The sequence below is a fragment of the Pteropus medius genome, unplaced genomic scaffold, assembly GCF_902729225.1.
Source record: "Pteropus medius unplaced genomic scaffold, Ma_sr-lr_union100, whole genome shotgun sequence".
NCBI lineage: Eukaryota > Metazoa > Chordata > Mammalia > Chiroptera > Pteropodidae > Pteropus > Pteropus medius.
In genome coordinates, this window is record NW_024342471.1 from 1901443 (window position 1) to 1928993 (window position 27551).

At 38.9% G+C, this 27551-nt stretch overlaps 1 protein-coding gene across 3 annotated transcripts in view; it reads right to left on the minus strand.

Moving 5' to 3' along the window:
- The window catches only part of LOC120603417 (shieldin complex subunit 1-like), a 96730-nt gene that overhangs the window by 35903 nt on the left and 33276 nt on the right, over positions 1-27551 (minus strand). The gene's annotated exons all lie outside the window — the stretch shown is intronic.

The window sequence follows — 27551 nt, forward strand, 5'->3', positions numbered from 1 at the left end:
CATTAACTCAAAAAACACATGTTCATTACAATATCACACATTTGTTCTTGAAGTATTTTAATAGGTACATTTCAATTTTTCCCTTGCTGTTAAAACTTTATTCTGATAAAGAGTTAATGGGCTTCACCAGACGTCAAAGGGATCCATTGCACAAACACAATGAAGACTCCTAATGCAGAGAGTTCAGACATTTTTTTCTACCCCCTACAATAATCCCATAGACTCTTTATCTCTAAATTTAAATCACAACGTTTGTGTTTTTTAAAGGAGGAGTAACAAGTAAACTAAGTGATTTAATAGTAGACGATAAGAAACCAGAATTGGAGCCAAATCCTAGTTCTGGATCTAACTTTCTGTACTTTCTGGGCACTGTAATTCTCAATATGGAAATCTCTAAGATCCTTTGAAACAAAGAACTTTCCTATCATGTGTTTTAGAAAAGATTTTACACAAATAACTAATTTGTAACTTGCTGAATTCCTTATACAGCCACCAGTTTTATGCTTTAAACGTTTATACTTTAAATCAAACCAGTATATTTTCCTTCTTTCACTCTAATATAAGCTTTAATAAATTACTAGTTTTAATTCCACATACCCACTCCCCACCTCCACTAACTCAATTAGTAGTTATAATAAAAATATATGCACTTGCTAATGATGAAGAAAGTTGCTTGATGCAGTGGCTGCAGTTTTAGAAAAGGAGCTGAAATTTGGGGTTTTGACTCTAGTTTTGCTACCTGCTAGATGTCACCTTGAACAAGCCATATCACCTTTCTGAGCATCAGCTTTCTCATCCGTAAAACAAGAGTTCTACTAAACAATCTCTCTTCTAGAATTTCTATGGTAACATAGGAAACAGCAAAGTATATAATCTAAAGCATTAGAGCATCCCAAAAGAATGTGGACACATACTCTGTGACACACATGCAGACCCACAGAAGGACAAGCATTCATTAATCCAACACACAATTAGCCCAACAAGCCTGGTGATTCGGAAAGCACAAGATGTGCCTGGAACATCTAAAATGCTCCAAGAATGATAGGGGCGTGTCCAGCAGGAAAGAGGACGGGGCACAGAGGCCAGCTCACAAGGGATCCTAGTGGCCAAATCTGGAAAAACTTGAGCATCAGAATAAATCATGAGAATAACAAACGACCTAGGTGAGCACCACCAGTAATAGGACAACACCATATCATGTGCCACCTGACTGGATGCAATGGGAAGACCCAGCATCACTTCTCTGGTAGTCCTGCCAAAGGTGCATCACCTGAACCCAGCTATGAGGAAGTGTCAGACAAAATCAAATTGAGGGACATTCTACAAAATGACTGGCCTGTAGTCTTCAGAAATGCCAAGGTCATGAAAACAAAGGAAAGACTGAGCAACTGTTCCATACTGAAGAAGACTAAAGAGATATGACAACTCATGGCAACACATGATTTTCAACAGGATCTTTGTGCTATAAAAACTATTTTGGGGACCACCTGAACGGGGGCTGAGGATTAGATGGTTGTAATGGTATAACTGTTAATATCCTGATCTTGATGATTGCATTGGTGTTGTATAAGAGAATATCCTTGTTTGTGGGAAAATCAGGGGTGGTGGGCATCAGATTGGCAACTTATTCTCAAATAATTAATGGAGAAAAAGTTGTCTATATTGTACTTGCAAGTTTTCTATGAGTTTGAGATTGTTTCAAGAAAAAAATTAAACTTTTGGAGGAAGAACTGTTAAAATTTCCTTTGGTGGCCTGCTTTAATATTAAAACAAACAAACAGACAAACAAACAAACCTTAGCCCAGGGTTTGGCAAATATTACCTTTCTAACAAATCGTACTGCTCTTAAAGAGCCGAGAGGGGAAGAGGAGGGGTCCTGCAATGGCAGGATGAGTGTCCCTTTCCACCTTCTTCCCCACAGATGATCTGGAACTAGGGTAATAAGGCAGAAACACAGGGGCTTAGAAGGGTCAATGAGAAGAGTAAAAGCGAGAAGGGAGATGGTTGGCAGTAACACTGGGAAAGCTGCAGAGTTGTTGAAACTACCCACCCAAGACAGCCATTTATACAGAACACTCCAAGTAGCATAGCATGTACTTATTACGTAACTAGTCACTAACTTTGATCTGCAGCATTTTTAATTTTCATCTGAATTTCATTTTTATATTTAATTTCAATTTTTGAAATTCAATGTCCTAAATGCAGTGTCCAAAAGAACCTAAAAAAATAGTGTCTCCACTACTTCGCGTGCAAATGTCAAGCAGACGACAACTGTCTTCAAAGTAACCCTCCTTCTCCTTTCTAGAAGCGCAGTAACAACATGGATTGAGTCATTCGCTCCGTCAGTTCTTTTGAACATCGCCTCCAGTTCATTTCAGTCTTTGAATTCCTTTTAAAATTTGCTTTTCTACCAACTACAAAGCCATCTCTCTAATCATGTGGCTGGTGTGGCCTTTTGGACATCGCTGTTTCTTCACCAACAAATAAAGCTAATTGCTTCTTTTTTTTTTCCCTGATGCACCTACATGTGGGCAGAAAAATGGATTTTTGATGACTCATTCCATTCCTGCTCAGTGGTATATCTTCACAGCTATGTTCAAACACCACCTTATTCTACCTGTTTCTATAGCCCGGACTTGGAGGGCTCAGCTGAGTACAGTAACGTCTACTCTAGGGAGAGACTGGGGACGTTTTTGTGTCAGTGATTGGAAAGTGCTACTTGCATTTAGTGAGCGGGGTCAAGGATGTAAATATCCTACATGGTACAGGATAGTCCCATACAACAAAGAATCATCCTGCCCCCAAATGCCAGTAATGCCCCTTTCTCCCTCGAGAACTCTGGCTCAAAGGATGGATTCTGGAAGGAGTGGGAAGTGAATGCAGAATCCCACTGCATTGTCATACATTGTCATACATTGCCTTGAGCTCCCCTTTGCTACTGATGCCTGCACAATGCCCTTCTTTCTGGCACCCATATGCACTCTGCATTATTCATTTCTCAGACATTGAGATGTTTTCTGGTTTTTTGTTTTGTTTTGTTTCTCAGCAAGGGCCCCAGTCCCAATCCCAAATCTGGCACTATCGAAATTGGGTGGAAATTCTCTTTGCATTTCAATATGCTTTCTATCATTAATAAAATTTCTCTAGGAATTAACAATAAGAAAAGGAGGACGGGCCTTCCTCTGGCAATGCATTTGCATGCATTATTTCAAGGTCACCTATCTATCAGAGGATCCCTTTGTTAAATTTTCTTTTGACCAGAGAGAAAATATATAGATGTCTGAGAGTCTTATAAACCTGAAAATATTTTTTTTCTTTAGGAGTTATAGATGATAATTTGAGTTCAGTAATCTGAGATAACCAAGTAGCACTTTGCCTTTGAAATTAATGGCTGGGTTCTGTGAGAGATGCTATTAGCCTTTAGAAACCCAGGTGTTTAATAGGGGTTTCTTCCAGAGAATCTTCATAGCACTTCTGTGGTTGATAAATGCACAGCAGGACTCTATCTCTGTGAAGTATTTTAGCTTTAACTTTAACAAGTTTCCTCTAAATGGATTTGATATTTAGAATTCTGTCTCCTTCATGCATCAGCAACAATCACTGCCCACTCTGCCTTATTTGTTTCTTTTACTAGCAACTAATTGGGAGGATCTGGGGTGTCAGAGCTGTACAGAGCTGAAAGAAATCTAAGACTTAATAAAAATAATAAAGAGAGTTATCAGGATTTAAGGAAAGAAAGAGTATGTGGTTTCTACCGTCTTCTATGTTGCTCAGAGGGGAAGCCGCCCCTTTATCTGGGCACTACAAGGCACACTCCTATGTGTGGCCCTGCTGTCTTGGTTTGTCCGTTGGAGGCCGCCTGGGTTACTTGGGGCTCTAAAAAGTTGTAGGCATGAGAAGAACGAGGTGAATGGGGTTGGGGTCACGTCCTGGTCACTTATTAGCACACTGAGTCTCTGACTCAGCTCTTCAGAGACTGCACACCTTCTCTGCATGGGTGGCACTACCATTTTTAATATATGAGGGGCAACGGCCCATGGATATGGGGGCCCTGTTCTCCTACTTTGCATCTTTCTGCTCCAGATCTTACTTTCTTTTCCTTCATATCCTCTGCTATTCCTCTCACTCCTGTCACCCCACTCCATACTCTGGAGAGAAAAAGGACTGAACAGGATCATTGGATAAATAAGATTAAGCCCTGCGTCAAGCCCTATAGACTGTGTGAGAGTCTGACTGGTGCTAACACCTCTGCATCACTGCCTTGAAAAATCCATCTTCTTCTGATCCTTGAATGCGTCAAGAAAGCTCCTTCCTCAGAACCTTTGCCTTGCTGTTCCTCTGAGTGGACATGATTTTCCACATATCTGCACAGATCGTTCCCTCCCCTCCTTCAGGTCTCTGCTCAGCTATTACCTTTCAGTGAGACCTTCTGTACCCATCAAGATGGGTTAGGTTATGTTACATAAGCAAGCCCCAAATCTCAGGGGCATAAAACAACAAAGGATTATTTCCCATTACTCTGGCTCTGCGTTACATTACAAGTAGATCTATTCCATCCTTGTCCTTACCCTGATACCCAGGTCAGTGAGGCAGCCACTATTTCAACATTGCTTAGTGACTGCAGCAGAGGGAAAAGAGCACGGCGAAGCAGGTAGTGACTGGGGAAGCTCTGTCAATTCTGTTCACGTATCATTAGTCAATGTTAAATCATAGAGCCAAGCCTGATTTCAAAAGAATGAGGATGTAAAATTCTCCTGTAGGGAGAGGCAGAGAGTATTTGTGAGCGATAATTTAGTCTACCATACCTTCCTTGAGCACAGTGTTTTAAATTGAATTTCCCTCATTCCCCTAAGCCCTGGCTGTCCCAATCTCCCTTGCCAGCCTTATATTTCTGTATGAACCTAAGAGCCCTAGTAATATATAATTTGTTTGTTTATTATCTATCTCCTCCTATTCAAGGATTTTTGTCTCTTTTGTTACCTATTATATCCCCCAGGGCCTACAACAGTGCCTAGCACATAGTAGATATATTTTTAAAATTTTGATGTTTTGTTTTATTTGATGAGCTTCAGTTTCAAAGGCATAATAAGTCTTTAATACACAAAGACTTCCTTATTGTATGTTTAATAAATCCAGAACCCCATGCATTCAATCCATTTATGGAATGAATAATTAAGTGAGTGAAATCAAGGCTAATAAACTTTTGAATGGGACATGTAAAAACAAAAGTAGCCAAGTACCTATCTACTCCTAACACCCATACTACAAAAGAATATTTCCTAAAAACTGACAAAGTTTAAGGACACATAAAAAAAACTGTAAGAGAGCAATAAAAAAGAAGGAACTTCACACAATATAAAGAAAGGTGATTTGAGCAACATATACATCTAGATCTGTACTGTCCAATAGGGTAGTCACATGTAGCTACTGAGCACTTGAAATGTGGTTAGTCTGAATGGAGATAATAGGCATAAAATCACACCAGACTGCAAAGACTTAGTATAGAAAATAATATATACCTCACTAATAATTTTTAAATATTGACTAGAGGTTGAAATGATAATATGTTAGATATGTTGGATATATAGGATTAAATAAAATATATTGTTAAAATTAAGTTTTTTATGTCTTTAAATGTAGCTACTAGACAATTTAAAATGACCCATGTGACCCGCATTACAATTTTATTGGATAGCAACTGGTCTGGACAGTCTTTATAGTTGTGATTTAAGAAAGCTTTGGCTCTACAGTTATCTTCCTGAAGGTTTATGTTGAAGCTCCTGGAGATCAGATGGCATTCCGAAGGCAGCCAGGATGAAGCTTTGCTGTATTGTGGTGTCCTACACTGGTTAGAGAAGCACGAGATGTCCGTATCTGGTTGGTCAGTGCTCTGTTGTTCTGCTTCTGTCTTCTACCCCTGGGGACCAGTCCTACAAGGAAATGAGGACTAGCCTTCTATATGTGGCCCAGTCATCTCTACCTTCAGATGAAATCAATAATTGTGAACCATCTACTACCTAAGGCACAGGGCTCAGTCTAGTGATAGATGGCCATGGTCCAGGAGGCAAAAGCCAAGTAAAGCTGGGATGCTGAGTGATGCCGGAACTGGGAAGATGAGTCATCTCCAGATAGTCGAAGCAAAGGGAAAAAGCTATACCAGTAGGGGAAGGCATGGAGGCAGGAATGCCTTCGAGGGTACTGTGGGGAGGTCCAAGGGCAGAGGATTCTTACAAGAGAGGACAGGCTGGGCTAGGCTGTGTAGGACTTGAGTTTCTCATGGAGAAGCCAGGCAAACTCTTCTGATAACCTCCAGCTTCGGACATTCCTTACTGTAAATGTGCACTGTTACTAGGGTGACCAGTACTAGCTAGGGTGACTGGAAAGTTTGCTCAGGACAACCCCAGTTTATGCCTGTTGTGTCAATTAATAGCACCTTCTTTCACTATCAAAAGAGCCTCGGATCACAGGATTCATTATGTGTATACATGTATTATGATATGTTACACATAACCTGATGTTGGAGGAGTGGGGCAGATATACCTGGGTCAACAGTGAGAATTTCCCCCCCCCTACATCCCTATGTCCTGGGGGGCTGAGTTTTGATGCTCAAAATAATCTTCATTCTGTAGTTTAAATAATAAGGTGCCTACAGTCTTTTGTTTGTTTTGTTTTGTTTGTTGAAACCTCCATAGATTTGCTCCCTCCTCCCAGACAATCCTCTTTTCCTTTCCCCTCTTTTACATATAAAGGTACTTCTACCCCTTGCAGTCCGAGAATCTTGTGCAGTGCAAGTAAAGGGCCTCAAATCACTCTATCCTGACAGCAATTTGCTTTGATTCCACCCCCGCAGCCAGCCAGCCCGCCCGCCCCTGTGTAATCACACCAGCGCTGGAGTTCTAAGGCACCTTGCTTCCTATCTTATTAATACCATAAAATTAATGAACAACAACAACAACAAAATCAGTAAGCTTAAGCCTCCTTTTGCCTGATAGCAACCCGACTGGTTTACACGTTTTAGAATTTGCAACTGTTCCTTTAAGGCACAAAGTCCACATATTTACAAAGGGGGAGGGGTTGGGTGTGGATATCAAGATATTTAATCCAATTAACACTCCGAAAAGATGGAGGATCTGGGCCAGGTACTTTTGAAACCACAGTCTTCTCTGTACTTGTTTACATCTGAAGCTAAAACTGATGAATCGCCCCAAGGGGAGGTGGCATATGCTATCACTTTCATCCTAATAACAAACAGATGCAATGGGCAGAGGACAGGGTCCTCTAAAAGGCAACTGCTGAGAAATACAACGAATGCTGAGAAAAAAACAAAGACATGTGTGGTCAGTAAAAGCCCTAAAATTAGTTGCCTAGGGCAATTATATAAGGCCAATCTCTACTATCTTATCAATCTCTAAGCTCTCTTACTTGGCATTTCATATTTTTCTTAAGAAATTCAAATGTTCTGAAATTTAAAGGGAACTATAATATCCACATTCGTATTACTCCAAATCAATGATTAACCTATTATTATATTTGCTCCAAGTCTTTTCTTGTTAAAGAATTAAACATTTCAATTAAAGTTGACCACTTCTACATAGAAATTTATTCCTTCCGGTCAATTTTCATAGCTTCTCTATACATGTATCCATAAGCCATAGTGTTGCTTTGTGTGGTGGTCATTTTAATTTTAATTTCACTATTCAAACTCTTGCTTTTTTTCACTCAACTTTATGATTTTTTACGTCTAGCCTTTGTTGGTATATATGAATCTGCTTCACAGTATTCTAATTTAGAAACATACTGCATTATTTTTCATCCATTCTCTTGCTGATGGGCATGCAGTTTGTATCTAATTTTTCACTATCACAAACAGGGCCTCGCTGAGCCCCCTGGTACACACCTCTTTGCGCACTTGTGCGAGACTTTTCTCTGGAAATACATCCAGAAGTAAAATTGCTGAGTTGAAGGGAACATGCATTTTCAATTTCACTAGATCCCGACAAATCTCTCTCCAAAGGAGTTGTAGCATTTATATTCCCTCCAATGTCTGGTTTTTCCTGTTTCTCCACAGCTTTGCCAAACCCCGATAATGTCAGAATATCTTCTCATCTGGTTTCTCGTTTCCCTGATTACTTGTATGGATGAGCTGTTTTCATACACTTATCAGCCATTTGGGTTTCTTGTGAACTGTGAACTGTCTACTCATATTCTTTACCATTTTTCTACGGGGTTTCATCTCTTTTTCTCTCTCCTTTCGAATGGCGTACAAAATAAATTACAAAGAAAACATCTTTTCTAACTTATCTTCACTTCATCTTAGTCTGAAGAGGATTTAAAAGAATGTGAGTGAAAAAAAGACTTCATGAGAAGCCTCAAGGTTTGTTTTGTTTTAATGGCTAATCTTTTCAAGCAAAAGAAGTCTCACAGTGTCAGCTCATCACTTCCAAAAGGTGACATTGTATTTCTTCTCCATTTAGTAAAAACGTCATGTACCAAACCAGATGCAAGGGTGGGGAAAACCTCCTGGCCTCATCCAGATAAGAAAATTGAAAAAAAGATCAAATCTCCAGAATCACCTGATAAAGGGGTCGGCAACTAAGAACCGGAAAAGGCTAATCTGCTCATTAATTTTCTTAATTAAAATGATCTTCGTCTGGCTATCATTTCCCATAATTAGAACCAGTGATAGCTTTGCATTTTGGCAATAATGAGCTAGACAGGGGAGTTCAGGGCCTCCCTAGACAATTCAGATAATGAAAGTTTAAGAAACACAGTCTCGAATCCTAAAAACGCATTAAGAATTGTTAAAATTCTTTTCTAATGCGAGATTGAAGCTTAGCCTGAGGCTTGATTTAAAACAGCTTGGTTTTGCATTTTGTTAAGTAGCAACCAGTTACAGAATCAGAACCTGACCCTTTTATAGCTGGGAAAGCCACAGGGATTTACCTGCTTCCGCTCTCTCACTTTCTGGACCAGAACCTTACAGCTAGAACTGGAACGATAACTCGGATTCTCCTGAACCCATCAAGCCCTGAGAGGGGACAATGAGGTGAGGCTGTCAAACAAGGGAACCCTTCAGCAGTCCCCTTCAGAGGCCATTTGGAATTGGGAGCTTTGCTGTGACACTTGAAGCAATCGTTTAAAATGCTTTTCCCCTCAAATGGTTTTTTACATTTCATTTTACATGGTAGGTCTCAGCAGATTTGTTTCATATCCTGGCCTAGATAGTAAGAAACACTTGTGAGCAGAAAGAAAAAGCACATTATTCGGATCTAGGTTGCTATGGCAACGTTGCTATTTTTGAATACAACTGTTTACTTCAGCAGAGTTAAGTTAAATGTGAGCAGCTAATTAAGATGATGCTTGAAACTTTAACCTTAACCTTCACTGTAAGAAAAAAGCAAGCACTTTAAAAATGCTGCCGGAAGTATTGCTGGAGACATAGGTACCAGGGAGATCATCTCCTTTGCTGGAAAAGCAGAAACCTCATCCTTTTTCCTTGAAGAGAAATGGGGGCCTACTCACAATCTGGCCACATCCACAAGTCAATATTTCTTAATTTTAAGATTTAAAGAGAAAGGGAACAGAATTTCTATCAAAACAGAGCTTGTTCCAGTGTTGACATCAGCAGTAGGACTTTCTGGGACTGTGATAGACAAGGAAAGTCTGATGTTTTTCTATACACAGTAGAATTTTTGTTAGATGCTTATTCGTATAAACAGATTTCACTCCACATCAAATCGATGTTAAATACATCTATGAAGTAACAGATTGAATTGTAAACCAATACACCAGAATGTAAATATATAGCTGAGTGCTCCCTTTTCGGAATAATCACCTGGGGGCCAAGCTCTTATTTTAAAAAGATGCCACTGTTGAGAATATGTTGAAGCTTTTTAGGAAGTGTCACTCCCTCTGGAAGCCTCTTCTGGATGTCCTCACTGGTGGCAAATCTTCATCCTTAGAGGGCAGAATTACCTTTTTGGAAACTGTCAAGACATATTTGGAGTGCAATCTGATAAATAATGTAGGTGATCAAGCAGGGTAACATGACATGGGGTAAAAAGCAAAGTTTGGATATAAATGTCTAACCACTATGCTGTACACCTGAAACTAATATTGAATATCACCTGCAATTATAAAATTAAAAAATTATATATACGTATATAGTTAAAGTTTACTCCAAAAAGAAATTGCTATTCTTGTTTCACAAGTTGGTGCTGAAAACAGTTCTCACAAGTTCCAAAGCCAGTTCTGTGCAATGGCAGGAAGCATGGTTTCAATGTGTACATATTTTCAAATTTGTTACCTTGAAGGTAACAACTAACATGGATTTAAGTTCTGGTCTTTGTTAAAAAGCTCATAGCCATAGATCAGAAAGCTGAATATGTCTGTCCTAACAAATGAGATGATTGCGAGCATGGAATTTGCCTTTAGAAGTCTTGAGTTTGAGTCCTAGCTCGGCCACCTACCGGCTTTGTTACCTTAAGCAAGTTACTTAGAATCTCCATGTCCTCACCTGTAAGCGGATAATAACAGCTCTACTTCATAGGACTTTTGTTAGAATCAAACAGTTTATTAGCACAAAGCCTAGCACATTGTAAGTGCTCAATAAATCAAAGCTACTTTATATTATTATCACAGTGACAAGAGTAGTATCAGCAGCAAAGTTATTACACATAAGTATTAAAGTGTTTGTCATTTAATATCTGGGATTTTAAAAAGTGAATTGTAAATGCTCCTACATGTTTACTATACAGTGATAGATGCATGTCATAAGGAAAGTTCAGATGAACAAGCATTCATTCCTGACTACAAGGAACATCACCTTTACTAATAGCTACTGCCCCCATCCTGGCATGAGAGTTGATAGGATGAATCATAGTGAATATTACCCACCTCACAGCAGTATGGCTGTGACTACAGAGAGGTCCCAAGTGCATGCACTGCAAAGCAAACATGATCCCAGTGTGGGTGGAAACAGCAGGTGCCTCATTGTGTGGGTGTGTCAAACACAGAAGCCCAGGCTGATAGAGCCTTCCAGCTGTCCCCCAACACATCTCCCCAAGGGAGACCAGCACCAGAGTGTAGGTGGGACTGAAATGACTCAGTCTCCATGAAGCCTGATAGCAGTGGTGGTTTTTGGAAGTTGATGGAAACTATAAATCAAGAAAAGAGCTTCAGGGAAAAGTTAAGGTGAGTAAATACAAAACAAAACATTGGGAAATTACACAGAAACGATCTAGGGTTCATAAAATGACTGCTGGGCAAGTCAGAATTATGGTGTTGAGTTAAATTTTAAAAAGGAAAGATGAGACTAGGAAATGAGAACAGTTATAGGAGGTAATTTTCAATCTCCTTCCCTCTCCCTCTCTTCCCCCATTTACAGCTGAATCTGAAGAAAAGCGAAGCTTTGCACCTTATCTTCTACAGCAAAAAACTTGGGAGAACATGGAAAACTCAGAGAAACTGGAAAAAAAAAATCCACAAACGAAATTTGAAATAGCATAATATGAAGAGAAGGCCTATAACTAGCAGAGAAGTGAAAACCGGGGCTGACCGAATGACAGAAAATATGGGACATGAGGGGTTTAGGATGTATTTGCGTGGAAAATATTTCTAAAATGGATTCTTAAGGGCCAGAAGTAGGTATAAATACGGAATTGAATTTCTACCTTTACAAGGATACCTCTAATAGGACTGCAGATATAGTTATATTTTTTTAACAAGAGAACATGGTGGGAAAGCGATTATGAAAATCTTCCTTATTACCAAACACCTAAAAATGCTGGGTAAAATATTTTTTAAAATCCCTAGAGACTAAAAGCAAAATGAAAGTAGAAATTCCAAGAGGTACATGAATTCTGAGCTGCTGTCTAGACCTAGCCCATCAGCTTCAGTGGCCACACAGGGTTCAGGATACAAAGCCTAGGGTCATGGCAGGATGAGGAGATTGAAAAGATATCACTGCATAAAGCTGAGATCCCCGAAGTTATACCCTCAGAGAAAAGATGAACTAGAAAGAAAAAAATGCCTTGCAAAGAGTCACAGTGGGAAAACGTGTTTGTCTTGGCTTTGGTTCTGCATAAAGAGAGAAAAAAAAAATCTCTGCAGAGATTTAACCATGAGCCAAACCTTACATATGTTCGTGGCCTGAGTTCAGACTATTTTTGTGGTCTAAAAACCTCTGAGCCATGTATTTATTTTAATATGGTTCCAGACTGATATGCCTTCCTATGTTTACAGAAACCAAATGCAAATCCTATTTAGAAAAAATGTACCCTCAATCCAAACATTAAAAAAAAACAAACAAAAAAAACCCTACACATAAAGTTCCATTGAACATGAACTCACAATAAAAACAATATTCACAAAATACACACTGAAGAAAGACACCTTTATTGAGAGGGAGTAAACAAAAAGAGCTATCACCAGAATGAGACTCACAGAAACATTAAATATTGGAGTTAATGGACACAGAATCTAAAATAAATGTGCTTAATACGTTAAAAAATAAAATAGGAAATAGAAAGTTTAAGTATGAATAAGAGACTATGAAAAAATGAACAGGTAAATTAGAAAAAGAAACAAAAATTACTGGAAAAAATAAAAAAAATTCTAGTAATAGATGGATAAAACAGAAGATTAGACACCACTGGAAAGAGAATTAGAAAACAGAAAACAGATTTAAAGATGTACTCAGAATTTAGCACAGAGAGACAAAGAAATGAAGAAAAACAAAACAAAAAATTTAAGAGATGTAAGTCAAAGTGAGATGGTCTAATATGCATCTAACTGGACTTTTAAAAGAGCTAACAGAATAGGGAAAAGACAATGCACAATGAGTTAATGAGTAAGAATTTCCTAGAACTGATGAAAGCATGAATTCTCAAATTTAGCAATCACAGTGTTTTACAAGCAGGATAAATAAAAATTACTCTATAGCTATCACAAGATAAAACTGCAGACTATCAAAGGCAAAAATAAAAATCCTAAAAACACTCAAAAGGAAAATACAGATTATCTATAAATAATGATTAAGTTGACTGCTGATGTCTCAACAGCAGCAATGAAAGCAAGAAGGAGGTGAAATAGTCTTTAAAGTTCTAAGAGAAGAAAGCTACTAACCCGGCGCCACTCAGCCAATGGTGAGGAAATTAAGACAGAAGTCTCTTAACTGGCTATGTCAACAAAATAATAAATGTCATAGCCAAATTGCCCTCATACTTAAAACTCATTCTCTAAGAGTGCTTAAGATGAACAATATTCATATCACCTACGTTTATTTATGGAGATTTTGCCTGAGGGCAGAGGAATGAGCTACATAAAATTTTTATGTTTTCTATCCCTTTGAAGCCATGAGTCTGTTTAATTTATTAATATGGTCCAGCTATCCTTGAAACAGTATTCCAATGCTAGACTTTGATCCTAAATCACCTGTGATCATCTTAAAACTATAGTTCCTGTCCAGCCTGCATTTTGCTTCTGTAAGTTTCATTCCATAATAAGCCGATTATAGAAAATCATTCAACATCAAAGTTGTTCTAGTTGGTTTTATAAAAAATGCGGATGCTTTTAACTTTTTACAGATGCCATTTTCTTTATCATCAACCATTTCTATATACTTTTTAAATAATTTCAAACTTTATCTTAACTCAGCTCATGCCTGCTGCTCTAGCAGCCTCAACACTGCAGTACTAATTGTGCAACCAATGGCCCACAGAACAAGATATCTGCTTAAAACACTCTTAGAAAAAAGAATATAATTATTTTTACTCTTATAATATTCACTTCTTTGAAGAGAGTACACAAAAGCTGTATAGCTTAGTTTTAAGAAGTTAACTACTTAGTTTTAAGCAGTTAAACTCTCTTTTAAGCAAATAAACTATGCCCATCGTAAGAAGAAAAACAGAGTGAAAGATTATGACTCATAAAGTTATTACTGGGAATATTTACTACCTTATTGACATTTTGGAACTTTTTGTTACCTAAGGTCTTCCTTAAATTCATTTCATTTCACATATAAATGAAACAGCTTTCTTGCGTAAATCTAGAAAAAATATAAATTTTTAGGGGACTATGAAGAAGAAGGAGAAGGAAAAAGAGGAGGAGGAGGAGGAGGAGGAGGAGGAGGAGGAAGCTTCCCGATTAAGAAGCTATCTGCTGGATCAGGAAGCTATCACTAGAGTTGCTAGTTCCAGAACCATATTACCTCTGCTGTTATCTGCACCAACTAAAATTGAATGTACCATGCCCCATCTCTCTTCCCAAATAATCTAGGTCAGAATTCAAAGGTTTATGGGAACACATTTGATTAGCAGATCTAACTTACATCCAGAACACTAGCTGTAAGGGATTCTAGAAATGGAAACTTCCACCCTCTAAGACAAGAAATCATGGTAGGAGGGGGTTAGAATAGGCATCGAGTGGGCTAACTGATAGACTAACAGATAATAAAACTGAGGAACAGAGATTAAGAAACTTGGTCAAAGACATACCGCTAGTACATGGCAGGGCCAGGATTCAAACTCAGGAAGTATGTCCTAAAGACTCTAAGGCATAATAGAGAACAATAATACAATGCACAGGCAAACTCATGGTATGGAGTCTGCAATCCTGACATACAAATTTTTATGCTCACAGAGGCTACTTCCAATTTACTGTACTCATTAATTCTGACATCGCCTCTAGAATTTCAAGTCTCATAGTTTTTCATCTTTGAAATTAAAAAAGATATCATTAATTTACTTGACCATTTAATTTTTGGTCTAGAAAGTATTCTCAAATGTTTTGGGTGGTGAAGGATCAAAAGAGATTCTATCACTAGATAGTCACTGAAGACATCCATACCTAGGCTTCGATAACTACCTCCAGCTCCAGCTCCTCTCATTCTTCCCACGGTACAAATTGCAAGAATATTTAAAAGTATCATGAGGTTATTTTAAGACTTTCTAATGAACGTATTCCTGATCCCACTTTTATCAAAAAGTTTGGGAAACTGTTGGATGCAATAGAATAATGGCTATTTAACTTCCACTTGGAAAACTGACAATTATATAGCTCTTACAGACAGGAAACCTTGAAACTAAAACTTGTATGTGTCCTCTGTTAGCTGAAATTTTATTTCCACATATTCTTAGCATAGCTTGGTTCGTCGGTCGGTCTATCTATCTATCTATCTATCTATCTATCATCTATCTATCTATCTATCTATCTATCTATCTATCTATCTATCTATCTATCTATCTATCTCCCATCTATCCAGTCACCTATTTTCTATGAGAATGACTCAGATAGCAGAATAAAAACATTAACTGTATCCAAAAGAATTATATCAATAAACACAGACTAAGGTTAGGTTGAGTGAAAAGGGTCAGTTCCAAATCATAGGATGGAAAGATTGACATTTCCCTACAAAGAGAGTGTGTCGGCTATTTTTAAAAGACTATAATTTTAAACAGAGATCTTTCTGGGGGCAGGGGAAAGAGAAAATGCTTCATTTGACATGACAAATTATGAATTGCAAATCTGCCTGTTTGGGAGGGGTAAATATTTGCTGAAGATTAAGTACATGGCAAAGGTACATCATTAAATCTAAAGTAATTAAAAAGCTCAATTTGGTGTCACGAGTATCTGCTCCATTTTGAATGAGCATACAGTGTCAACAACCACAAGCCATAGTTCAATCTATCTCCATGGTGTAGAAGGAAATGATAAATGTCTTCAGCATGACTTCCGACAAAGTGAGTCTGACTTAATTACTTCATGTGCAAGTGAAAATGAATTTGGTTAAACTAATGAGCCTGCCAGCCAAGGACATCAGTCACATGCTGCACTAAATTTCGTATTAATCAAATGTACATCAGACTGTATCAGTGACATATGCAAAGAAGAAGGGCTGTTTAAAACATATTTTAATTCCTAACTAATTTTTGTTTATCAAAGTAATATATGCTCATAGCTTTTAAAAGTCAGATGAAACCAAAAGTCTTACAATGAACAATGGTCCCCTGCCTCCTCCATCGTCCTTCCCATTCCTGAGTCTACATTTCAACTTGCTGTTCCTTCTGGTTTTTAAAATCCTCTAAGTCTAATTAACATAATAACATATGATAATTTATCGGTTTTAGACGTTATATGTTGATATCCTTAGAACTCAGGCACACACACTCATGTATGTACACATACACAGAGGCTTATTTCTACCCATTCTCTAAACACAGTTATGTCAATTTTTTATTAAATTAATATTCAGTGTTTATAGTATTGTAACTATATAAGGTTGATCACTGCTAAACATACTGACAATATGTTTCCTTTATTATGTGATATTATTGTTTTTATGGTTAATAGTTATTTCTGTTTGCTTTGCTTTGTAACTCTCTTTAACTGTACCCACACCCTCCAGGAGCCTCTCAATATAAATTTCCACATGTCAAAATGACAGAATAATCTCTCAATTCCCCAGTCCTCCTGGTCATTTCCCTCTGAGAGCCCTCCACCCTCTGCTCCAGTCAGCCTGGCTACTCTCCATGCCTGCTCTTGACCCAGGTCTTCCCTCTGTCGCTCTCCTAAATGTCTTGTATTATTTCTATGATGATTTCCCCTGCCTCATCTTCTGTTTTAGATTTCTTCTGCTCCATCATTGTCTCTGTTGCTTTCAAGTTCTTTAGTTTTTATTAGTCTTGGTCTCTACATTTTGCGATGTAGGATTTCCACAAATACCTGATGATCATTGGCTGTGAGTTCATAATTTAAGGGTGAGGCATTAAAGAGCCAATTGTAAACTCTTGCCATGGGTAGGACTTATACAGTGGTTGACTTCACATAGCGTGACTGATAATCATTCAGGTTTTCCAGAGATGGCTCCTCTCATCTTTGGAATGGCCAGAGCTCAATGGATGAGGATGCTGTTTTAGACAGGAAGGTCCAGAAAGTCCTCTTTGAGGAGCTGGTGTTTAACTGGAGCCCTAAATGCAATGATAGAGAAAGCAATGCAAGTATCTGGGGCAGCTGAGTTCCAGACAGAAGAAAATGGCAAATGCAGAGTCCTTGAATGTCTGACAATGGAGCGAAGGTCCAGTGACCACTGAACCATGAAAGTATCTTGAGATCAAAAAATGATGCAGGCAACTCCATAGATTAAACCAAATTTATTGTAGGATAAATTACTTACAAGGTGTAAGACTTAAACAGACAGGCACTTCAGTAGTCTGAGTCTACGCAGCTAATTTCTGCCACTAGATAGGTGTTACAGTAAATGTTTTATAGCATAGCTAAAGAATAAGTGATTGACATGACAGAGAGACAAAGAATGTAGTGATACCAAGAACCATACCTCCTGGTGGTCTTATGATGCATAATTGCTTACAATTGACACAAACACCTAGTTTGATATTTATCTTGGTTGCTGTACCATTCTGGCCAGTTACTGACAGGAATCTCTATGGTTACATGGTGTAAGCTTACACATCACAGCTAATCATTAACTATAAGGCTTTGATACGCTTGCTGGGAATAGTTATGTTAGTCAGAGTTCCCAGCATGAAAACTTAAATAGAAAAGAAATCAACAAGGTACAAAGTTGGAATCAGTCTCATTTACATCTACATCTATACACTGAGATGTGTACAGATTTGGTAAGAATGAAGACCAGCCAGGAGGCCATTATGACTAGAGCAGAGTAAGCAAGGAGGAGACAGAAGAGACAATGTGCCTTTATTTTTTGTGGAAACAATTTTCACATAGATCTTGTCAGAAACATTAAAAAGCCTAATAGTAAAATATTTAGACATATTTTATAAAAAGGAATCTAAATCATTCCTGTGGTATTTAATATCAGACAAAAATAAATCACTATGACTCGCCTTTGTTTGGTTAATCAGGCAGGCTAACAGGAATGTGAAATTATCCCTGTTCAACCTTGTGAAGAGTGTGAAAAATAAAAAGTCTACACCTCATAAACGCATTAGAGACTCTCTGAATAAGATAGACATCTATACATACATCTGAGCTAAATGAAAAGGAAGCAGCTCATGTTGTTGAGAAAAAACAAAAGCTTAAAGAAAAAGCCAGTTGCCAAGGCAACAAGAAAAAAAAATTATACAGAAAATAGAGTTCCATTCCCAGCACTATCACATTCATAGGCTGAGTATATTCTGGCCCTGCTTTAGAAGTTGTAATTAACCATTTCTGAAGATGGGGCAAGAATTGAGAATCCACAGCACAGGGTCTTTGTCAAAGGTGGGCAGTGGGGCAACTCGCTAAGAAAAAAACCCTTTAAAAGAGTGAAAGTAAACCCTTTGGTTAACAGGCTAACGCGTAAGAACCATTTTCTTTACTTGATATTATTCTGCAACTTATCCTGTATGACAGTTTTACAGAGACCTTACAGTTATGAGCTGGATACCAAGTGGTTACTGAGAGATTAGCAGGTCAAATGACTTGCTGGAGGGTTTCCAAACCCTTCTTGAATTTCTGTGATTTCAAAGAATGACTCAGAGCTGACTTTAAACACCATCTGTGTTCCTCCACCAGCCACCTGCAAAAAGCCAGGTCGGTCATTTGTACACTGCCAAACATGTTCCAGCCTCTCTCCTTGTTGGCTTCCTCCATGTGGAGACTCGACTGCTCCTTGGGGACCCTGTGCCCATGCCCCTCTCTGTGAATCCTCCTCAGTTTGCCAGGTAGAGAAGGCTGACCCCTACCTACCCCAGTCCTGCAGCACTCACACTCAGTATATGGTAGTTAGCAGCATTTCTAGCCTTCTTAAAGTTTATGGCAGTTTTCTTATCCGACTGTGACTTTCTTAAGGCAGGGATCCTTTTCTATCTTTAGTGGGACACAGTGCCTGGTACAGTGCTGAGGTAACTGCTTTTACTGAATGAATTAATGTACTGCTCTAGCTTTTAACGCTGAAGGACAGTCCCAAGTAACCATCAACACAACTAATGGGAAGAATCTGAAAGCTGGTGGTGGGCTGAGAGAGGCGACTGTGTCTGGTCCTAGCTCAGGCCCTAGATGGCTGTGAGATGACTAAAATCCCTCATTTTCCAGACTGTGTCTGCAGAATACCATCCGTTTCCTGCAGCTGGTAGCAGGTATTCCCTAAAAAAAGGGAACCGATTTTCCAGTAAGTTTAAGATAGTGGGTTAAAAATATTAACCAAGTCTTTTTACCATTGACCTTTGCACTGTAGTATCTCACCCACAGAACCAGAGGAGGATGGGATGAAGTAATGCAGGTGAAGTGCTACTGAGTGCGAAATGCTAACGGCTGTTTTCGTTATTGTTACTCTTCTCATCCATCTATACTCTGTGAGTTTTTTTCATAACGACTATAGGTTACTTTAGTTTTTAAAGAAACAAAGCTATTTTACTAAAAGATTTCGTCAGATTAGAATGCAACCCAATTGGATGAGTTTGCAATATTTTTTCCTATACTATTATAGAAAAAATCCCTTTCCTAGTTCTTCCTCTGCATGAGTTAAACACTATTAATTTCTCTATTTAAAAAAAAAAATTTTTAACTTTGGAAACTTATATTTGAAGAAAAGGATTCACAGGATAAAAGAACCAATCACCCAGAGGCAGAAAAGCTCCACCATAAACCTTCCCTCTGGCAGGCAGCTCAGTTTCTGGCCTCTGGGAGAATGCTCAGACATCATTGGTGGTTCCCCATCTGCTTTCACCAAAATTGAGCATTGCCTTCCTGACAACGATAACAGAAACATCACATCCATAAACTCACCCTTAAGCAGATTTCTGCATTCCAAGGGTTACAATGTTGAACTGAATAAAATGTAAATGCACATGAAGTTTTGTCTCCTCAATGCCAAGGACAGCATTAGATGAATGGGGTTCCAGGAGAGAGAGTTATAGGGCCACTTCACATAACTGAACATAGGCCAGGTGTTAGACAAAATGGAAATGATGAAGATGTCGATCCAAACTGTATCTCTTTTCTCTTTTCTGGATATCTATTCTCTCTGTGTGTGTCTCTCTCTGTCTCTGTGTGTCTCTCTGTCTCTGTCTCTGTCTGTCTCTGTCTGTCTGTCTGTCTGTCTCTCTGTCATTCACACACACACACCCCCCACAGCAGGGTACTCACTTTAGATAGGCTCTGTTCAGGACAAACAATCATTTATAGCAACATGATTAAGCAGAAGCCTAGAGATTATGCAAATGTCACAGGGCTCGCAACCCGAGTAGAGCCAGACAGTGCACCCATTAAGGTATTTTAAAGGTCAAGAGAAAGTCTGTGTTACAAGGATGATTTTTCTTCTTACCAATGAATAATCTCATAAAATAAATATTTAAATACTTCGGGAGCCTAAAGAAAAACTAGGAACAGAGTTCAAAGTAGTCCAGAGGAGGAAAAATCTGAAAAACATCAAGGACAAAAGCAGAGGAATCTACTTTAGGACTATTTCAGGAGGGAAAGCAAGAGTACGAACACCATATAGTGTGTGTACCAGGGAGCACAACAGACCAGGTCATGACGAGGAAAACAGACATACGAGCCACACCGTTCTGGTGTAGGGAAGGTGATTATCGTACGGTTCCAGAAACATAAAGAAAAGCACATCCTTGGACAACTGCCCAGAAATCTCTGCCTGGAGAGGCAAATCTTCTGCTAAAATTCTCAGGCTCAGAACTAGGATTAATAGGATTTTAAGGTTTAATATTAACATCTAAGAGATCAAAAAGATCTCATCTTGCTTTCAGGATGAGATTGAGGGCAACAATATGACTAAACGGAATGGTTTTATCCTCGAAGAACTCTTGATTTTATCCTAGAAGAACTCTTAAGTCTTTTTTAGCAAACTGGAGTATATACCAGCCAAGTTAATTTAAAAATTTTAAGCAATTTTTAAGCAGTGGACCAGAGAAACTTGAGTTAAATATTATTCTATAGCAAGGCATGAAAGCCTAGCTCTTAATCTAAGGTATACCTTCACATATGGAGAGTACAGAAAACCAAGGCAGTAATATGGTTTCTACCCTACCCAAGAATCCTTTAAAAATATGGATAAGTTTCTGTCCTACACTCATTTCCATTATTCTTAAGACATGATACAAACAAGGGAGCAAAGAGGAAGCGTGAAAGCAATAGCATTATAGGAAAAGCAGAAGAAAATATAGCAAAATAGTAAGAGTTTCTCTCTAAGGGGAAAAACTATGGATGTTTATCTTTCACTTCTTGTGCCTTTTCTCCACCTTCTACAATAAACACGTAAACAAGAAAACTGTTAGAGTGAGGTGGGGGTGGGGAGAGATATCCAAGGAAGTAGAGAAATCGAATAGAGACAACTCAAAAGAAGCAACGCAAGTATTGCCAGTTAAAAGCAAAACCTTGCTCTGCCTCAGGCAGAGCCTATGTTCATTTCCTGTTTCTTCAAGGGTAGGTGTCATTTGTCAAATATTTATCAAATGTCCACCAAACGCCTAATCGTGGATGGAGAAATCAAAGGTGGCGCTGTTGGCCTTGATAAACTTGCAATCAAGAAAGAATCAAAAGAAATAAAACTTCTAGAGCACTATTAACTGCTAAACCACGTTCTTATGACAGTGGCTGAAATCAGAGCTTGGAGAGAACAGAGGTCAAGAGGTGCCATGAAGTGTTCACTGAACTGGAAACCAGAGCTGGCACGTAAGGGAAATGGGGATTTGAATGAGCTTCCTTGGTTTTTCACATAAAGATGATAGATAAGTTGATGCATCTCAGTGGTTTCTTTCAATAGATAATATGGTCTGCTTAAAAATGCGCTACTTGTGTGCCCTTTAAGCTTTGGTCAAAGTGTCACTGTAAACTTCTGCCTTTTCTAATGAATCCTGCTTGAAAATATGCCAATGTCCTGTTTTTAAATTGGTATTTTAAAAACTTTTATTAAATTATAATATACATGTATGAAAGTGCCTAAATCGTAGCTCTATTAATTTTTATAAACTGAACATACTCAGTACAACCAGCATCCAGATCAAGAAACAGAACAGCACCAGAACTCCAGTGACTACCATTCCAAGGGATATGATCATTTTGAATTCTAACAGCTAGATTGCTTTGTCATTTTTATGCTGAATACAAATGGAATTATAGAGTAGGTACTCTTCCTCATCTGGCTTCTTTCACTTGGCCTTGTGAGACTCATCCATTTTGTTGTGTAGGGCAGTAACATGTTGATCATTTTCAATGATGTATAGAATTCCGCTGCATGAACACACAATTATTTGTCTATTCTACTGATGATGGGCATTTGGGTAGTTTCTAGTTACGGCTGTTATAATTGGTGCTGCCATGACTATTTCATTGCATGTCTTTCCATGAAAATATGGATGCATTTCTCTTAGGTATGGACCTGAGAGTGGAACCGCTGGGTTGCAGGGTATACAAATGTTCAGCTTTTAGAGATACTGCAAATAGTATGATAGCTTATCTGAGAAATAAAGGCCCAACTTTGCTCTTGCCTGTTCCTAGCTGTAATGATGGTGTCCTATATCATGCCCGGCCCAAATCTGTTCTATCACCCAAATTTGAGAGCCCAAGCCATTCTATTCTTATCTACCTTAAAATATTATCTTTATAGATATTACCTATACTTGTTGCTTTTTTTTTTCTAAAGAAGAGGTCATTAACCAGAAAGACAGAAGAAATTTTACTGTAGTTAAAGGCAAATTATATTATAAAGGACAAGCTGTCTAGTAAAACACATTTATAATTATAATTATCTTCAAAATAAATCAAGTTATCCATATAAACTCAACCACTCACTGGTAAATTAACAAAAAATATGACAGTGTTGAGCTTTGAACTGCTTCTATTGCAAAACCCCTAAACCTAAACTTCAGTTATCAGGCAGAAAAGAGGCAATTAGTTTGTAACAGATGTGTCAATAAAAACCTGTCACAACATGGGACCAGAGTTAATATTCTCCGAATCTATGAAGTCCATCTGTCCAATTTTTTCAAGTTTTTACTTTAGACAATCCTACTTAGTCTCTCCAAACTAATTGCTTTTTGTTGTTTGCGGGGTTTTGTTGTTGTTGGGTTTTACATTTTTTTTTTTTTTGGTCAGGATCTCTTTCTAATCTCTTCAGTATATAAGCGTCATAGGAGCCCTGTTATCTCAAACCCAAGTTTAATTTCCTTTCCAGACATTTTTTTCCAGGATATTAAAACTCAGAAAAATGGCAGATGAAAAGATGATTGAGCAATGGTAGGGCTTGAATAAATTAAGGCTTCCAGGCTATGCTGCTACTTTCTGTTTCCAAAAAGTAAAATCTTTTTTGAGGATATTAAACATCATTTGTGACCTTTAAAAAGAACTCTCTGAAGTCATTCATTCATAATAAAATCTAGTTAGACTATTACAAGAGTGAATAATATAAAATGATGCCAATTTTCCTTTATAAGACCTGATACTGCCTATTATACATTATCAAAATTACAGAATAGGTTTGAAATGGCCCAAATAACAATCAGATATATTTTGCTTGGCACCATCAGATAAAGAAACTACAAATAAACACAAGTGGAAAAAGAGAAATGAGAAATAGAAAAATTTCAGAAAAATAATTACCCAAATATTATATTCCCTATGGAAATAGAAGGAAAAAGGAATTTGTTCTTGGTACATGACCTGGTCTCCCACAAGTGGAAAGGGGGGGGGCCTGTTCTGATGATGAAAGAGAGAGGTCATAAAGAAATAGCCTCTTTAAGCAGTAAGGAATGACTTGCTGGGGTCATGGGAAGGAACTTCATGGGCCCTTTCCTGGCTCCTAGGATCCCCACTCTACTGGCCTCCTGAGGTTATGACATGTTATGTAGTATTGTGATCAATATATTTATTCATTCAACAAGTATTTCTGAAGGATCTGTTATGTACCACACACTGTTCTAAGGTCTGGAGACTCTGTGATGAACATCGCAGATATGGTCTCTCTTTTCATGGAGCTAAACTTTAGAAGAGAAGGTAAAACAAGGAATAAATAACTACATAGATAAATTCTAATAAGTGACAGCATAGGGTGCCCCTAGAGAATATGACAGCAAGTAAATCTGGATGGGGCACGGTGTCAGGAATGGACTTGGTTATATATAATATGTGATATAGTTAACCAGTGTTAAATATGCAGAATCCATTATTTATAGCTAATAGCATCTTTAGCCAGGTAAGTGATATTTATTGCATCTTTCCATTAGTCATTTCAATACAACTAATTTTTTTGAGTACTCATTTTTATCTCAACCATTAGGAGGTGACACAAAATGCAGAGATGAGTATGGCATGGTTGGTCCTCAAAGAGTGGATGGTCTGGTCTTCAGAGAAGCAGTCCTACAAGTAATCCTCTAGACCACAACATGAAATGCAGCCTAACAAAGTACATATAGAGTCAGCTGTAATGGAACCTAACTGGAGGCAAGAAAGACTGCAGAGAACAAGGGTATTTGGGCTGGATCATATGAATATCAGCACTTCTCTAGGCCAAGAAGGAAGGAAGGGAACTCCTGGGAAAGGAAATGGCCATGAACAGATGAAAAGAGGTACAAAAGTCATGGGGTCTTTGATGAGCAGCCTGAAGACTGGCCAAGTGGCAGGGGAGGAGGCCAGAGCGGTGGGTATGAGGGCAGAGACAGAGGGGGGCCTGTGTGTGGAGAGATGAGTGTAAATCACAGTGCAAGGAGCCACGACTCAAGGCTGCAGTGGGGACTGTAGACCAGGTACCACGGGGCACTGTGCAGTTACTTTCCACCCACTCTCTGGTCTAGATCCACCTGACTTGACCCTGCTCTGCCCTGTAAGGGTAACTACATGGACCGCAAAGGTGGGCACCCTGGCCCTCTGTCTTGGAGTTGGGGACCATGGGGAAGCATGGCAGGAGATACAAGGAGGGAGAAAGGTGAAGTTGGCTCCCTTTCTGGGTGGTTGCCGTGAGCTGGCTGCCTCCCTCCACAAGCTGGTAGCTCCCATCAGGCAGCCCACTCAACACAGCTCCTGAGAGCAGACACTCTCAGGGTTTCTAAGCCCAGGTACTGTGCTTCTTTTTGTGGTTTCCTCACAGCTGCTCACATCTTTGTACATAATCTCTTTATTAAGCTTTCCTCAAATTACCTGGTTGGACTGTGTTATTCTTCTCCAACAGGACCTGAATTAATTCAGTCATGCAGCAAGGACATTGGGGGCCTGATGAAGGCATTAGAAGCAAATGCAGAGAGGGAGATGCCCATGGGTGGGGAATGGGGGGTGGAACGTCATGATGATGGTAAAGAGTGGAGTGATGGGGGAGGTGGAAGGACAGACTCGCCACAGACCACAGCACTTATGTGAAACCTACCATGTGCCAGGCACTATTCCACAGGCTTTAACATAACTCATTTAACTCTTACACCTTCCTTATGAGGCATCCCATTTAACAGATGATGAAACTTAGGCACAGAGAGATCAAGTGAATTGTTCAAGTTCCCCAGCTAGTAAGTGATGAAGCTCAGATTCAAATCCAGGGAACTCTAGTCCCAGAGTCATGTTCTCAACCTCTGTGCTAGACTGACCCCTCTGGATGGGGCAAACAAGGGGACTCTACATTCAAGATCTTGTAGGTGTCAAGGCACTGATGATGACAACTCTTGGGAAAGCTGTTTGTGTAGATTGCTGAAGTAAGGCTGCTTGAAGAAAATCTTGTTACTTCATACAAACTCTGCCTCATAACAATGCAGAATTTTGTGCAGGTATGGCAGAAATCCTCAAAAAAAAAAAAAAAAAAAAAGGTGTGTCCAAATGCAAATTACTCGATGGGTTCTGCTATAAAACTTTAATTATATTCCCAAGAAACCTCATATCATCAAATATATATATATGTAAATAGTTGTTTCAATACGGGAAAAGGAGAATTGGGGTTACAAATCATTGATAAACTCTAATGTTTCCTGTGGAAGCTTAGACAGTAAAGAATTTAATTATAATTCGTTACCATCTAAATATAATAATTACTTGATCACAGACCAACAAAGGATAACTAAAAGCAAAATCTGAACAGCACAGAAAGATAACCTGCAGCCAAGTCCATATTTACTGATGGTAAAGAAAAGCCCTTGATGCCAGCTGGACCCGTAGCAATCACTGCCTTCTGCCAGGCCCGGGGCTCCCTCCGATGGTGCTCACGTCACAACCCCCAGTGATCCAGAAAATGCCAACTGTGCTTCTCATATAGACAGATGCATAATAACCATTTCTCAGAAAGAAAACAAACTGTCAGGGAAATACTGATCAATAACATTTGTTTAAGGTCTCTTACGGCAGATAAGATCATGAAAACAACAGTGCTCTGAAAATGAGGAGTACTAGAGATGTGGAAAAACAGCATGGCACCTCCTTTTAGTTATTTTAAATGGCATCTCACCATCTTAACTCAGGCTGTCTTCCTTTGACCGGCAAAGCCCCACTAACATGTTCCTATTAATATCAGAAATAACTTCCACAGCAATCACTTTCTTTCCTTAAGGACAAAGAGAGGAAGGTAAAATACTCCCTAGTCAGACTTATGTATTTTTCATTTGCACTGTGGGCTGCCAAGTGTGCCAGCCCAGCTGAGGCTGTAATGAGGAATCCAATAATGAGCTCTTAGACACGTCGGCCAGGGGCCTGCAGCCACATGGTGGGTGTTCTGTAAGAGCTACTGACAGTATTGACTGGCCTCTGCCTTATTCTGTTCATGTTCTCATGCTGGGTCCCATGCACGGTTAAAGATGAGACTACAGGAAATGGTCCATTTCTACAGTCCTTCAAAAGCAGGTTGCCATGATTATATGTACACTCTGCTTTCCAATGCAAGAGGAGGTGGCTGGCTGATGACACGGGTTAATCGGTGATATTCCACATATTCATATTAACAGGAGACAAAAAAAAGCTGACACTATTGTGAATATTTATTCTTTCAGGTTCAAACTGCTAATTTGTTTTAAAGGAGTACACCCTCTCTCTGGGTACAGTGGAAGGAGAGAGTCCATAATGTACTTTGGAAGGGATGTGGTTAACTAGGTATATTGTCAATCTTTAAAACTTCAAATTTTCCTGGTGCCTCGACATCTTCACAAACAGCCTGTGAGCACCTGCCAGGTGACCAGGTGCACCAGCGTCATAAAGCTGGTCCCTGCTACAATTTCTCTTCTTGCCCTCCCTTGTGATCAAGTGACATTTGAACACACCAAAAGAAAAAAATCCCCTCATAACTTGGGCAAGTGCCTGTGGGTGCTCTCTCCTGGCTCCCACTTTCTTGGTTGAGTCTGCTCTAAGGTGTTCCTCCCATGTGGCCCCCTGTGTGGTCTGCCGTTCCTCCCTCCTGAAAAGTCCTTTCATTTCACATGCCTCCCCGAGTGCAATTTCTGCAGTTGTGTTGGAATCATCCTTAAATCCCCCTCAAGAGGAGCTTACTCTCCATTTATAACACTCTAAGCTATCCAATAGTTTACAAAAGGAAACTAAGGCCTCTGATGACCACGAAGGCCAAGGTATGTATATGGATCACAGTATGTAATTGACCCCCAACTTTAGATTTGAAA